Raw genomic sequence first — 12306 nt, 5'->3', positions numbered from 1 at the left:
AGCAGTAGTGTGTTTGGTGGTTCCTCAGTGTGATATGAAATTGGGCATGTTAGCTGTTCTCTTCCTGGTGGTTCCATTATATGCTATGAAGTTGGGCATGTTAGCTGTAGTGTGCCTGATGGTTCCGTTATGTGCTATGAAGTTGGGTGTGTAAACTGTAATGTACCTGGTGGTTCCGTTGTGTGCTATGACGTTGAACGTGTTAACTGTAGTGTGCCTGATTGTTCCGTTGTTGTACTAGCCAGTTGTGGCGTAGTTCCTACATGCGATTTTTTATACAAATTCTGCGACGTCCTCTTTGGATATTTTATCCTTATGATGAACAAGGATATATCCGAGAGTCTTATGAAGTTTCGTGGCTGTTGCAATACTGTGGCCATGGTAAATTCCCTGAATGGTTTGCTGACAGGCTGTTGATATAAGTGATGACTGCCTATCCTTTTGTTTTGTTCTTTCTTTGTTTTTCGTCCGTCGGTCTTTCCTTTACATTCCCAAAATTCTGCCCAACCATGGTAGCCACATGCTTTCATTGCTTGTCATTTTGTTCTTGCGTCTAGTCTCGTTCCTCTATGACAACAGTTTAACATTTGTTGAGCGTTCAACGCCCAATGTATTGTGTAAGAGGGTGGTGCGATCTGAACTGTCCTTCCGGTGGCTCCCCCAAGGCCGTGTGTTCTAACCTAAAGATCCCCCTGTCCTTCCGGTGGCTCCCAAGGCCGTGTGTTCTAACCTAAAGATCCCCCCACCCCAAGGTTGAGATTCCCCCAGCTAATTTGTTACATGAAATAGACCCTAGTAATTACTCTACTACTTGGTGGCCACTGTCCGAACGGGAAATTGTATGTTTGATTATCAAGGAAATGGGGGGAAGTCTCTAATTAATTAACTGGCCGAATCTGTAGACACACAGATAAGATTCTCGGGGTCCAGACTACACCAACCTAAGTGTATATATGTAAGTAATTATCCACACCCCTGTGAACTACCTGTATGTGTTATATTGATATACTACTGAACATTAAACGAACTATTTTTAAGCTTATTTCAACCAATTCCATATGAAAATCCAGCTGTTTTACAGAATAGACTATAAGGATCATAAAATATCAGGGCTGTCCACTGTAAAAACAGTTACGTAAATATCGGTGTGCATTCATTATCTCCATCCAGTATACCCGATATTACGTATTGATAAAATAAATCAACCAATCAGTCAAATATTATTGACTTATATATCTGAGTTACACTAACATCGAAACCACATTTTGTAACAATATATCTATTTTGTTACATTCGTACCCTTTTCAAAAAGAAATTTGATTGTGAAATCAAAGTTCTTTGACTAACATCAACTATTTTACCAACTTTTTTTAAAGGTTAATTCCAATACTAAGTGTTATAATTTCATTTGGATACATCATCGCACATCAACATATATGTCTTAAATATATCAATTAAATAACATGTAAATTACTTCTTAGATTAAGATTCACTTTCAACGTACTACGTCTCCCCTCTACAAATCTTATAATTGATCATAACATGATACAAATTCTGAAATATCAACTATACAAATCATAACTTAACACCAGAACAAAACACTCCTAGTTAATACATGTACCGCGTATACATTGATAATTAGCATGTCATCTATGAATTTATCAATATTGCTATAATACAATACAACAAATATAGTATTAAACAGTTATCATAAACACATTTAACCTTTTCACATCCATGTAAAAAATAAAGAATATCTTGGAAATGTCACGTTTGACAAAACCAGTCAAACATATTGTATTATAGTGTCCATGATACTATCCATCGAATACGCGTCGAAGTTATTTACATATTTTTATGCGCTTATTGTCTTTCATTTGAATAACACGATAGTGTTTATAGTTCTTCTTTCTGGTCGGATAAATGGGTTTTCGGATCATCTTCCGTTTTACATGTACATGAGTAACAATACATGTTAGTCTCTCGTTGTTTGGAAAATAGCGTTACAATAGTAGCTACCTCCTGTCCCGTGCTACTATTTCCCGTCAGAAAAATGAACTTTAAAGACTTCTTCCTTATAAAAATCCACTTCAAACGTCTGGATGGAATCTTTGTACAACTCTCGATTAATTACGTCTTCTCCGTTAACATTAACATTAAAAAATTAATTGTTCAACTTTTTTTTGATAAAATTGATCAACCAGTCAGTCAAAGATTATTGACTTACGTATCTCAGTTAAACTAATATCGAAACCACATTTTGTAACAATATATCTAAACCCTATTTTGTTACACTTCATATTTTCTTTAAAAGAAAATAACACTTTTTTAGACAAAATCTTGAAGACTGACCAAGACAAAGGCGGTGTCTTCGATAAACCTTATTCTTCCGGAACACCTTGTTTTATTCTTCTTTTAGTATGTATGGGTGTTCGTTTCCCGAACACCAACTTGAAAGTGTGAAGTCTTGTGTAAGACTGCATGGTAAACTGTCTCCAATGTTCGACTTGCAGGTCGGTTTATTACAAGGGGAATCCTTGTCTCCGATTTTGTTCTCTTTATTTGTAAATGACATGGAATCCGAATTAATTTAATCTAATTGTCAAAGCATATACAACTCCTCAATCTTGTTTTGATCATGTATGCAGGTGATACTGTGTTATTCTCTGAAGACATTGATGACCTCCAAAATATGCTTGACTTTTTAAAGTGGTATTTGGATCGTTGGAATTTGACTATAAATGTAGATAAAACAAAAATAATGGTTTCCAGAAAAAATAAGCGATTGTTACCAAACGAACAGTGGAAATATGATGGAAAGGTTGTAGCGGTTGTGGATCAGTTTTGTTACTTGTGTTTGGTTTTTAATTATAATGGTAAATTTACAGTGGCACATGGTAATATAGCTGCGCAAGGCAGGAAGGCGTATTATCTTCTCAATCGTAAGATAACGAAGTTTATCTTGAATTAAAATACAAAATTATCATTATTTGATACTTACATATCACGTGTTTTGAATAATGGTTGCGAGGTCTGGGGCTTCGACAGTGCGCCTCAGATTGAAAAGCTACATTTGTCGGTTTTAAAATCTATTTTGGGTGTGAAAAATACTGTTAATAACTCTATGATTTATTTTGAACTTGGTCGTTTTCTATATTATATACATCGAAGGGGTTCTATCATTAAATACTGGATACAACTATTGAAGACCGACAATTGTATATTGCGGGCATGTTATAATGAATTATTATAACTTAATAAAAAAAATCTAATTGTAAGTCAAATTGGATTTTGCATTTGAAACATGATTTATGTTCATCGGGATTTGGTGATGTATGGATGTCACAGCATGTGCCTAATGAAAAATATTTTTGTTACTATATAAACAACGGATAAATGATATGTTTATTCAAGAACTGAGAAATAGTTTTGAAAATTCTTCGAAGTGTATTATATATAAACATATTGTTGACCAGTTTGTTACACAGGTCTATCTCAACAAACCATTGACTTTACAAATAAAACGGATCCTATCTAAGTACAGGTTAAATGCAACCTCGTTGAATGTTGTAACTGGTAGGTACCATGGTATTCCCAGATCTCAAAGACTATGTACTCTATGTGATGGTAATGAGGTTGAAGATGAGACTCGTTTTATATTATTATGTCCAACATTTTTTAGAATTAAGAGTTAAATATATTAATTCGTATTTTTATCGACGACCATCGGTATACAAAATGACAGAACGGTTTTCTAGCAATAATGTAAAAACCCTAAGGAACTTTGGAAGATAATTAATTCATGCTACTGCTAAGAGAAAATTACTTTTAAACAGTTAACCTATTGTTTCTAATATTGTTGTTTACAAATACAGAATGCTGGTGAAAAGCTATGAAATAGCTTTCAATTTGATATGGATATTCTACGTGTAATAGTACATTAGTAATCTCTTAGGCACCATTGATTGAAAAAAAACATAGAAAACAGTTTTCAATGGTTTTCAACCCGAGGTTTTAAGAAATTTTCTTAATGACGTCATAATATCATGACGTAGATAGTGGTATTGTCTTTAATTTTTGTTCGAATAATGTTGGCTCTATTCTCCGCTATCTTAGTTGAAAATGATATAATATGTATGTATATTGTAATCCTATATGCTGTTGCATACGGAATAAAATAAAATTGTAAATTGTAAATGAAAGGAAGGTGTTTATATAGAAAATCCTTTGAAGCTAAAGTTATAGTCAGTTTCGACTAGTCAAGTCAAGTATTTTATTCCTTAAATCTTTTGACTTATCAGAAGCAAATATTGCATTCATATTACAATAAAATACACAAAGCAGCAATACGATACACAGAGAAAAATACTACATGACGTCATTCTCATACCAATGTTACATAAAAAAAACATTATATATGACGTCACTCTTACGATACATGACATTATACTTATAAAAATAAGGGCTACCAGCATAATGGCATTGATGTACTTGTTGTTAATATTACCAAACCAACGCTACATACAATCTAAATTTAACATTCTTTATAATGACTTGATTATGAAATGTTTTTAGGATGTCCTTACTGTTATACAATGACGAACACAGGAGAGTATACATGCACTAATTACACAAGTTTTGATCTTAACTTATTTGCATAAAACAAAAACTTTCCCAATTTTCCGATTTCTGAAGTATAACTTGAATTCAGAAGATGAATGAGTTTATGCATAGTGGGGTTTTTAACATAATAGGATTTAATATATTTAGAACGTATTTCTTAATAACGTGAACATTTCAAAACAAAATGAATTCGTGCTCTACATCATGTAAGTCACATAATACACAATATCTATTTCTACTATCGACGTTATTATATCTTCAAAATTCTATCTTCAGACTGTGGGCAGATAATCTTATTTTTGTTATTTCTTGTAATTGTTTAGTATTAATAAATTTGGTTAAATATAACTGTTGTTCAAAACTACAAATATGTTGATATACAAAACCTTTAGAAGATGAACGTATCTTCTCAAAGCATTCCTGTTTAAAAGTATCACAAAGTCTTTCCATGATAATAGGAAACAAGTGGATGTTTACATTTTCTTCATCCAAAAGATAACCAAGACCAATTGTAATTAATTCTTGCTTGACATTCATAAGCCAAATATCATTATTGTTTAGCATTTCCCTATAACAAAACTTAAATATACAATTTTCCGTACTCAACAACTTCATCCAATACTTAATAATTTTGAATTTACGTACTAAGTATAATGGCTATCTTCCGAGTTCATAATATATCATATTATTCATGGTATTTTTACGTACACCAAGAGCACGTTTGCAGTATTCTATTTGGATTTTTTCAACATCTGGGGCAGCATGGAATCCCCAAATTTCCGCGCCATTACTCAATATACTATTGACGTATGTGTCAAAAAAAGAGTTTCTATATTAAAATAATTCGAATTACAGATTCGTAAAAGAGCAAAAACTGCCTTTCTATCTTGGCTAGCGATATGCTTTTGAGTCTCTCTAAATTTACCATTATAATTCAATAAGACTCCCAGATAATTAAACTTATCTAATACTTCTATATTACAACTATTATAACTCCATGTCTCTTTTCCCTTAATTTCCCGCCATTTCTAAACACAACTGTTTTAGTTTTGTCAGTATTTACTGTTAGACCCCACTTGACTGTATAATTTGCTTGTGAATTTAACATATTTTGTAACCCCTCAGCTGTTTCTGAAATCAGCACCATATCGTCGGCATACATTAATAAAAACAAATCGATTTCTTGAATTTCTATTGATGTACAGTTTTCAATTAGAAATTGCATTTCACAATCATTTACATATAATGAAAAAAGAATGGATGATAAGATTTACCCTTGGAATAAACCGTTTTCACAATCGAAATATTCGGACAAAGTACCGTTATATTTAACACAACATTTAACATAATTACATAATGACTGTATAATTCTAATTTACCGCCAATTACTTCCTTAGTCAATTTGTACGACAAGTATTGCCTATTGACGACGTCAAAGGCTTTTTTGTAATCAACGAAACAGCAATAAAGTTTTTTTTTCTGTTTTTCAATGTACGATTAAGAAATGACTGAAGCGCAAATATTGCGTCAATAGCAGAAAAATTCTTTCTGAATCCATACTGAGCATCTGTTATTTTATTATAATTGTTATCAAATTTCAACAGTCTTTCATTAAGCATAGAGGTGAATAATTTCCCGATACAACTAACTAACGTTATACCTCTGCAGTTGTCCGTTTTATTAACTTCACCTTTTTGAACACATGAACTATATTTCCAATAGACCAAGCGCTCGGGGAAAAACCCGATTTGAATACACCATTAAATAATTTTAATAAACAGGGGACAAGGATATTATGACAGTTAATAAAATATTCATTTAGCACACCATCATTACCAGCTGCTTTATTAGGTTTAAGTCTTTTAATAGCTGATAGTATTTCACTTTCTGTTATGTCTACATCAAGTTCATCAATTTGAGCTTGATCAATGATTTCATCGTATTTATTTTAAAAATTACCAATATTTTTATCTACAATAGGCGAGGCCCTACTAAGCGATGAGAAATGTCTGTAGAAGTCGTCAATACCAAGATCAGATTTAAGGTTTTTCTTTTTTTTATTAAAGGTTTTGTAAAATTCTTTAGGATTATATTTGCGTAAATAATTCATCATATTTTCTTAATGACATTTATACTCTTTTTTCAATTCGTATTCAAGCTTCTTGTATTCTGACTTCTTCCTCAAAAGACATTCTCTATTTGCAGCTGATTTACATGTATTAAAAGTATATAGAGCATTCTTATATTCAACATATCTTCCTATACAAATATCATTAAACCAAGGCTTATCTCATTTGGATACTTTAGCCTTTTTAGAAAAAACTATTTTGGGCAAACTTTTGTGTACAATAAGGGGTGATCAAATCATTCAATTTAGAAGTAAAATGATCTACACAGAGATCAACACCATCTATAGTGAATCAATGTTTTCCTGTAACGTGATACAAATTTGATAATTATTATGGACATTCCAGTTGACGTTAGTTTGTATCGCTAAGAAACTCTTCATTATGTCCATTAATATCAGTGTTAGTATAACTACTTTTACCGATATTTACAGTAAAACATACAGGGGCATGATCAGAGTAGGGGGTAAATACACCATATGTAAATGACTCAATTATTTGAAAACTATGACCAACTCTGCCAACTTGAAAGGAAGGTTTTTATATAGGAATCCTTTGAAGCTAAAGTTATAGTCAGTTTCAACTAAAAATGTCAACTTGTTTTGTAAATAGGATACTATCAATAATGAATTAGCTTCTATTAGTCTTCAGTAATTGTAAAACCATTTTTATCATATAAAAGTATTATAAAGTAGTTATTAAACATTAATATTTGATATTATTATTCATTATTTAATCATTATCATGTCAGATTATGCTTAATTAATAAATAAAATTCATTAAGTCACATTGATATACTGATGTCAGCAATTAAATTGAACTAGTGATACATGAAATAGTGAATCAATATGCGCATTTTAGCGCTAAAATAAGCTATCGTTTTAAATAAACAGTAAACCACTAAATGAAGCTGAATTAGCACTGACTCGTTTATCTATGACAATACATTATCGACTTTATCTAGATATTATGTCCTTTTGCAACATTAGATAGTCAAGTACTAGATAAGTCTCTACTAGAAAACACAAAACACTCTATCCAAGATAGGGAAGCTCGGATGCTGAATCGGCATAGGTCATCAGGTCGATCGTCCCAGTCTGATAACGGTCCTTCAAGGTGGCCAGGCGTCTGTCAATGTTGGTGTATTTCTTCTTCCGGGGGTTGAATGGTGCCTCCTGCATCTCTCTGAATCCGGCTGATGGCATTCATGTTCTGTATTTCCTTAAGCGTCTGGTTGATGGTGTAGATGTCGGGGTGGGCATGCAGTACCTTCTTCTGCAGTCTCCAGAATGTCCTGTTGCCGTCCCTTCGAATCTGTCTGTAGATCAATCCATTATGCGTAAGGTTCTGTCCGCCTCTTCTGTTGGTAATGGACTTAACGTTGATCTGAGCGTTAGCCATCCTTTACTTGTATCAAACCACACAGATAATAATATCATTCAAATTAAACACTCTTTACACTGAGCTGAAAAAAGTACAAGATTAAATGATATATATGACAAAAGTTATGATAATTTACACTAAACTGAAAAAGAGTACAAGATTAATTAACATATGTGTGACAAAAGTTAAGTAATGAATCAAGCAATGAGAAATTGATGCTTCAAAGTGCAGATTGAAATATGATAATTGACCAAAATGTACTGGGATTTTATACATTTCGTTGAACAGCTTGGGATTGAAGAGTTTTAACAATTATATTTCTAAAGGGAAGTACCTATACACAGTTAAACAAGAGATAGTTTGATAACTATTATTGCAGATACTTTACACATACCCTTTCGATGTGGTGTCACCTCCAAAAGATGTTGTTGTAATTAGTAAACAAACAGAAACAACAGTCCGTAAAAACAATACTATATTCATTATGATTTTGAATATTTTCTCCGTCAACATTGAACTGCATATATGTTCTATTATGTAAAGAGTTTTTATTCAAATATTTACAAGAAAATCATATGACATTTCGTCATCGTTAAACGGGAAGTAAATATAGAATGTTCTTTGTCTGTAACACCAATTACTGATACCCTGTCATTCAAAACGAACGCGGATGAACATAAGTATCGTTGGGTTTCCACAGTTGTGCATCGAAGCATTACTGTGTTACACAGCTATAGGGTATATTGAAGGTCTGCTCTGTGCAACAATATCAATTTGGATATATTTATCTTCGTCGTGAGATTAAAAGGTAAGATATGACTTTTTTCTTGACTTTGCTTTGTCTCCTATACTATTCATATGACTATTATTTCAGTTAAATACATATATACCGGTTCATGAAGGTTACAGAGAAGTTTTATGGTGACCATCAGGACAATTGGAAAATATTATATTTCCTTGTGTTACGCGTTAGCTGTAATGTGCCTTGTGGTTCCGTTGTGTGATATGAAGTTGGGTGTGTTAGCTGTAGTGTGCCTGGTGGTTCCGTTGTGTGATATGAAGTTGTGTGTGTTAGCAGTAGTGTGTTTGGTGGTTCCTCAGTGTGATATGAAATTGGGCATGTTAGCTGTTCTCTTCCTGGTGGTTCCATTATATGCTATGAAGTTGGGCATGTTAGCTGTAGTGTGCCTGATGGTTCCGTTATGTGCTATGAAGTTGGGTGTGTAAACTGTAATGTACCTGGTGGTTCCGTTGTGTGCTATGACGTTGAACGTGTTAACTGTAGTGTGCCTGATTGTTCCGTTGTTGTACTAGCCAGTTGTGGCGTAGTTCCTACATGCGATTTTTATACAAATTCTGCGACGTCCTCTTTGGATATTTTATCCTTATGATGAACAAGGATATATCCGAGAGTCTTATGAAGTTTCGTGGCTGTTGCAATACTGTGGCCATGGTAAATTCCCTGAATGGTTTGCTGACAGGCTGTTGATATAAGTGATGACTGCATATCCTTTTGTTTTGTTCTTTCTTTGTTTTTCGTCCGTCGGTCTTTCCTTTACATTCCCAAAATTCTGCCCAACCATGGTAGCCACATGCTTTCATTGCTTGTCATTTTGTTCTTGCGTCTAGTCTCGTTCCTCTATGACAACAGTTTAACATTTGTTGAGCGTACAACGCCCAATGTATTGTGTAAGAGGGTGGTGCGATCTGAAGTTGAAGTTCTAGTAGTACCGTCATCTTTCCTTACTAGAAGGATGACAATGAAGGGCAGTGACATTGATTTCTTCCTCACAGGCTACTTTGATGGTGTTTGTAGGTATCTACGGTATTTACATGCACTGTCAAATCTTTTGTGACCCTTTCTTGATTATTTCCAATGTCAGCGAGATATCGTTTGCAAAGACTAGGAGTCGTGGCTCTGAATATAGCCTCTTTTTCTGGAAATTATGGGCGGCTAATGACTTACCATACTGTTGCTTATAGATAGTGCATTAGAATGCAAACGTTGTAGTAAATCTATAATGTTTTGGATATTGATATTGTTGTTCTTTAACCATGACCTATCTTGCTCTAAGCAACTCCGAATGATACCGGGTGCTTTGTCAGTGAGTGTGTTGGATAAAAGAGACAATACATTAAGTGAAATGAATTTCTTGCCTTCTTTGATAGGTACGTGGAAATACATTTTGCAAAGTGTTACCATTTCTTAACTTGATGATCTAATTTCTCCAATAGGATATTAGAATGTCTGCTACTGACTGCGTATACATGTATCAGGAGTAGGTTCGTTGGCATATGCTCTTGTTTTTTCTTGATATCTCACTTTTGTTTTAAAAAGTCATTGTTGGCATAGCTTAATTATATATGAATGTAATGCTTTGTACAACTGCCAAGGCGCCAATTTAATTTGAAACTTCTGTAACACAGTACGCGTGAACACACGTACTTGTTGGCAATAGCCATGTTTATTACATGTTGAGTAATAATAATGTTTCATGTACAAAAGCAACATCTCCTCAACATACAGAGTTTATATACTCATACTAGTACTTCGCGCGTTGTATCTCATATCAGAACTGTCCTTCCGGTGACTCCCCCAAGGCCGTGTGTTCTAACCTAAAGATCCCCCTGTCCTTCCGGTGGCTCCCAAGGCCGTGTGTTCTAACCTAAAGATCCCCCCCCACCCCCCACCCCCCACCCCAAGGTTGAGATTCCCCCTGCTAATTTGTTACATGAAATAGACCCTAATAATTACTCTACTATTTGGTGGCCACTGTCCGAACGGGAAATTGTATGTTTGATTATCAAGGAAATGGGGGGAAGTCTCTAATTAATTAACTGGCCGAATCTGTAGACACACAGATAAGATTCTCGGGGTCCAGACTACACCAACCTAAGTGTATATATGTAAGTAATTATCCACACCCCTGTGAACTACCTGTATGTGTTATATTGATATACTACTGAACATTAAACGAACTATTTTTAAGCTTATTTCAACCAATTCCATATGAAAATCCAGCTGTTTTACAGAATAGACTATAAGGATCATAAAATATCAGGGCTGTCCACTGTAAAAACAGTTACGTAAATATCGGTGTGCATTCATTATCTCCATCCAGTATACCCGATATTACGTATTGATAAAATAAATCAACCAATCAGTCAAATATTATTGACTTATGTATCTGAGTTACACTAACATCGAAACCACATTTTGTAACAATATATCTATTTTGTTACATTCGTACCCTTTTCAAAAAGAAATTTGATTGTGAAATCAAAGTTCTTTGACTAACATCAACTATTTTACCAACTTTTTTTAAAGGTTAATTCCAATACTAAGTGTTATAATTTCATTTGGATACATCATCGCACATCAACATATATGTCTTAAATATATCAATTAAATAAAATAAATTACTTCTTAGATTAAGATTCACTTTCAACGTACTACGTCTCCCCTCTACAAATCTTATAATTGATCATAACATGAAACAAATTCTGAAATATCAACTATACAAATCATAACTTTACATAAGAACAAAACACTCCTAGTTAATACATGTACCGCGTATACATTGATAATTAGCATGTCATCTATGAATTTATCAATATTGCTATAATACAATACAACAAATATAGTATTAAACAGTTATCATAAACACATTTAACCTTTTCACATCCATGTAAAAAATAAAGAATATCTTGGAAATGTCACGTTTGACAAAACCAGTCAAACATATTGTATTATAGTGTCCATGATACTATCCATCGAATACGCGTCGAAGTTATTTACATATTTTTATGCGCTTATTGTCTTTCATTTGAATAACACGATAGTGTTTATAGTTCTTCTTTCTGGTCGGATAAATGGGTTTTCGGATCATCTTCCGTTTTACATGTACATGAGTAACAATACATGTTAGTCTCTCGTTGTTTGGAAAATAGCGTTACAATAGTAGCTACCTCCTGTCCCGTGCTACTATTTCCCGTCAGAAAAATGAACTTTAAAGACTTCTTCCTTATAAAAATCCACTTCAAACGTCTGGATGGAATCTTTGTACAACTCTCGATTAATTACGTCTTCTCCGTTAACATTAACATTAAAAAATTAATTGTTCAACTTTTTTTGATAAAATTGATCAACCAGTCAGTCAAAGATTATTGACTT

The sequence above is a fragment of the Ylistrum balloti genome, unplaced genomic scaffold, assembly GCF_031769215.1.
Source record: "Ylistrum balloti isolate Yb309-2 unplaced genomic scaffold, AGI_CSIRO_Ybal_v1 Utg370796, whole genome shotgun sequence".
Taxonomy (NCBI): domain Eukaryota; kingdom Metazoa; phylum Mollusca; class Bivalvia; order Pectinida; family Pectinidae; genus Ylistrum; species Ylistrum balloti.
Note: the sequence above shows the minus strand (reverse complement) of the source record.